General features: G+C 41.5%; 2 non-coding genes across 2 annotated transcripts; one reads left to right on the top strand and one right to left on the bottom strand.

Annotated features, from left to right (window-relative positions):
- Positions 1-2,235: 2,235 nt before the first annotated feature.
- Positions 2,236-2,307, top strand: Trnah-gug. Its single transcript has one exon. It is a non-coding gene; the product is annotated as a tRNA-His (tRNA).
- Positions 2,308-3,041: 734 nt separating this feature from the next.
- On the bottom strand, positions 3,042-3,113 carry Trnah-gug. The gene has a single exon. It is a non-coding gene; the product is annotated as a tRNA-His (tRNA).
- Between the last annotated feature and the right edge of the window lie 1,887 nt (positions 3,114-5,000).

The following is a 5,000-nucleotide window of genomic DNA, read 5'->3' as shown; positions in this document are numbered from 1 at the left end:
TTGGTGAATCCGAGACTAAATCCGAAAAACACCTGTCGCAGCTGCCGCACACTGGAGTCGAACTCGGGGACACATATATGTGAAGCCATCGTCGTCACCTTTCCTCATCATACTAACATCTATTCTTGCAGGATGACACACGTTGACCAAATTTGTTCACTTAACGATATCACATGTCTTCAAGATGCGGCTGAAATTGATTAACGTGCGATCCGTTTGGCATCTGTAGATATGGCTGTGATCGTCTAGTGGTTACGACTTCCCCGTTGTGAACGTGGGAACCCAGTTTCGAATTCTGGTCACGGCATTCCTGCTTTGTTTTGGTCTTTCGTTTACATCAGATATCCTTCGTTGAAACATAGTATCCTAATATGATTTCCCATCGCTTCTTCGCTTTTATTAACCTTCCTCTTCAATGATCTCTTTCTGTGACTGCGGCCTCTTCAGATAATCGTTTTTCAAACAGTTCAGTTGGATCGAACCTAGGCCCTCATCCATTTCGCCTCGTTTCCAGTCCCTGGAGGCGACGTCACTTCATCTCCCTTCCGGTCACTCATCCATCCCCCTCAAGAAGATAAAAGAAACATCCTTTATTTTGCAAGCAAATTAGATAATTCTAAAATCCCTATACAAGATGCACGAAGTAACTCCACCGAAAAGTAATGGTTGTTACTACCTGAACGTGGTTGTTCCGTACAGAACAGAGTTACTACTGTTTTTACCCCCAGGAGGACATCTCAACCTGTTGGTTAACGACACACTATCTGTGTCCGTTAGACTGTAAACAAGGGAGCGAACGGCTCCCATCGAGCGTCGACAGGATCCAGTAGACCAGCTGGTTTCTGGGTTTTACCCTTCGTCAGTACTGTTTATTCCTGTCTGCTAGAGATGACAGTCGTTCGTCCGAGATCGCAATACATAACAAACAAGAGGACTTGAAAGAACGGCTGTCATCTCTAGCAGACAAGTATAACCAATTTAAAAATGCCGATTTTTACCACTTTTTTTTTTGCAGATTCGTATTCCCCGTAGCCGAAAAGGGGGGTTTACTCTTTACTCTTTCTCTCTTTTACTTGTTTCAGTCATTTGACCACGGCCATGCTGGAGCACCGCCTTTAGTCGAGCAAATCGACCCCAGGACTTATACTTTGTAAGCCTAGTACTTATTCTATCTGTCTCTTTTGTCGAACCGCTAAGTTACGGGGACGTAAACATACCAGCATCGGTTGTCAAGCGATGTTGGACACATACACATACGCATATATATATATATATATATATACGACGGGCTTCTTTCAGTTTCCGTCTACCAAATCCACTCAGAAGGCTTTGGTCTGCCCAAGGTGCCACGCAGTGGGACTGAATCTGGAACCATGTGGTTGGTAAGCAAGCAACTTACCACACAGCCACTCCTGAGCCTACAGTATGTCGAAAAATAAATTAAGAAAAACCTATGTGTTTTTTGGTGGGGGGACGGGCGGAAGTTTTGCCTTTAATCCCCCCAGGGCTTGACCGAAGAGGAAAGTACTTGTCTTCAGTCCTCAAAACCTCATCCACCACATAACCTTTTTTGTCCTCTTTGACCAGTCCACTAAGTGGGCCTCATCTAAGCTGGCGCCCGTAAGCTGAGGAGTACGTAACGCGAGGTTTGAGAACTGTACATAGTGGCTACTTTGTACATGAATGCTTTGCCGTTGTCCAAGGTTTGTTACGCTTCAGGAAAGAGTGACCAGTTTGGTTAACCACACACTGACACACACACACACACACACACACACACACACGCCCATGAATGATATTTGCGAAAAATTAGAAAATTCCGTTAAAAAATACTAATCTTTCTGAAAGTTATGAGGTAAGAAATTCGACGGGGCACAATTGTGTAATTATGCCAAAATACAACTGATTTCGCTGTGTCTCTTGTTTTACTTTTGCGCGCTTTTCATGACGTCACTTTCACTTTAGTTGGAAAGTGCTTAAAAAAAACTTTCATTTTTGTCGAAGCGACTTCTATATATAAAAATCAAATTTATATTTATTTCTGTTGGATTTTGAGTCAGGCAACAGACAATTAATCGATGAATTTCTCGAAGGACAAATTGTAGGAAGGTTAGCAACATAAGTAACAAGAATACAAAAAAAAATGAAATAAACTGCATCTCACTGAATCTAATTGTCAGAATAGATTAGATTGAATTTCTACAATATGACACTTATTAACTAGTTGGGCAGTTGGCCGTGATCGTCTAGTGGTTAGGACCCCACGTTGTGGCCGTGGTAACCCAGGTTCGAATCCTGGTCACGGCAGCCCAACTTTTACTTTTCGGGATTTTTAATTTTATTACCTTAATAAGGGACCCCCTGATGATCCTTAGAGGGTTTGTTCGCAATATATTTAAGTCTCCAATTAATTCCGAAAGTATTACCTATTTCTTTACTACCCACAAGGGGCTAAACACAGAGAGGACAAACAAGGACAGACAAGCGGATTAAGTCGATTATATCGACCCCAGTGCGTAACTGGTACTTAATTTATCGACCCCGAAAGGATGAAAGGCAAAGTCGACCTCGGCGGAATTTGAACTCAGAACGTAGCGGAATACGAAATACCTATTTCTTTATTACCCACAAGGGGCTAAACACAGAGGGGACAAACGAAGACAGACAAACGGATTAAGTCGATTATATCGACCCCAGTGCGTAACTGGTACTTAATTTAGCGACTCCGAAAGGATGAAGAGCAAAGTCGACCTCGGCGGAATTTGAACTCAGAACGTAGCGGGAGACGAAATACCGCTACGCATTTCGCCCGGCGTGCTAGCGTTTCTGCCAGCTCGCCGCCTTCTTGATGGATAGTCAGTTCTTAAAGGACTGTTTTCTGTAAATAATAGCGAAAATTACGAAGACAATGCCCGGCATCGAAGTCATAGGAAGACCTTGTTGAAGGGAGAGTGGCCGACAAAAACATAGATATGGTGAAGATTCATTTTCAGGGTACGAAGTCGCAATGTGAAATAACATAAAACAAATTTAAAGTGGACTGCCGTGACCAGGATTCGAACCTGGGTTACCACGGCCACAACGTGGGGTCCTAACCACTAGACGATCACGGCCACTTGTCCACCTGCCTGAACTCCTTCAAATTTGCCAACTTCAATCATGTCTGATATCATATTCATGTTATAGTGAAGTGGAGAAACCAGCTCGTTTTTTGAAAACGACAGCTGTTAATATAATCAAGATGACGACGACGATAACGATGTTGATGATGACGACGATAATGAAGTTAATGATGATGACGATAATGATGTTGATGATGACTATGATGATAATTTCTTTTGGCGTTTCTATGACCCTGTTAGCAAACAAAACACTAATCGCTCCATGTTTTCTTACTAAACCGATGGATTAATGTATTATAAAGCAGGGATCTTTGTGGTTATCGCGACTGTCTACAATTTTGTTCCAATTGTTTTCAAATTTGGGATATGGATTAAGTTTTGTTTACTAACTATGAAAATGAAATTCACTTTCCCCATAAGTTCATAATTAAAATGGTTTAAAGTTTTAGTATTTTAGTGGAGTAAAAGTTAATCAAACTATTCCATCACTCAAGAAGCCTAACTTACATCTATGACGACTTTATCTCTTCATCGTTTTCTGCTTAAGGGTTACCTCTTAGAAAGTTACGCACGGTAGAACGATCAGTTGTTTTCCATACCGCCCTATTCCGGTTTGTCTTCTGTCTCTGATGTAGTCTACCAGTTTACCCCAAGATCATTAATTACTGCTTTATATTCAGTGATATATATTTCCCCTGGCATTTGTAATTGCCTCTTAATCCCAGTCCTGATGAAAATATGTTGGGGCTACATTAGCGTGCAATCTACTGCAACATCCGTAGTTCACGCTGTGAAATGACCTGATTTGGTTTAGGATTTGGGCTAGGGTTTAGGGTTTAGGGTGAGTGTTAAGATTATGATTAGGGTTGAAGTTAGGGTTAAGAATTTGAGTTAGGGTGTAGGGTTTGTGTTAGGGCTAGATTAGAGCTTCGGGTTAGAGTTAGGGTTAGAGATTAGGGTTAGAGTTCAGGGTTAAGAGTTTGGGTTAGTGTTAAGGCTAGAATTATGGTTAGGGTTTAAGATTATGGTTGGAGTTTAGTGGAAAGTATTAGGGTTAAGGTTTCGGATTAGGATTTGGGCTAGAGTTTGGGGTGAGTGTTAAGATTATGATTAGGGTTGAAGTTAGGGTGTAGGGTTTGTGTTAGGGCTAGATTAGGGCTTCAGGTTAGAGTTAGGGTTAGAGATTAGGGTTAGAGTTCAGGGTTAAGAGTTTGGGTTAGTATTAAGGCTAGAATTATGGTTAGGGTTTTTAGGGTTGGAGTTTAGTGGAAAGTGTTAGGATTAGGGTTTCGGATTAGGATTTCGGGTTAGGGTTTAGGGTTAGGTGTTAGTGTTCAGTGTTAGAGCTAGAATTAAGGTTAGGATTAGTTGGGGTTAGGGTTACGGTTAGAGTTAGGGTCTGACTACACGTTAAAGTGTGAATAGCCAAGTAGACTGCACCAACATATTTTAACTGACTACCTTGTCGGTTCGAGCGATCAGTGATTATGTGGCTGGTCGACTTTCTGAAATTTCTGTTACAAATATCCACTCCATGTTGTGTCCGAGATCTTACTTCATTGCTTGTACGTACTATACTTATATTCTGCATGTACGCCCAAACAGCCGATCTGATGTCGTACACAATTTCCCGCATACAAGGTGAGTTTTTCAGACCAAAATTCACAGCCCCAAAAATGGAGGTCGACTTATACGCAAAAATGATGTAGAGGGCCAAAAATGCAACAAGATTTGGAAAGACAGTGACTATGTTTGAATGTTTACACGATGTACGATGTCGACATATATGCCAGAAAATACATTGGTACGAAACGCTTTGAATTGATGGAGCTGATAGCCCTAGGCACATTCTCCAAAATGGATGACCAGGTCAATGTT

This window comes from Octopus sinensis, linkage group LG25, assembly GCF_006345805.1.
Source record: "Octopus sinensis linkage group LG25, ASM634580v1, whole genome shotgun sequence".
Classification (NCBI taxonomy): domain Eukaryota; kingdom Metazoa; phylum Mollusca; class Cephalopoda; order Octopoda; family Octopodidae; genus Octopus; species Octopus sinensis.
The sequence above is the reverse complement of the archived record's forward strand: the minus strand, read 5'-3'. Positions and strand labels throughout refer to the sequence as shown.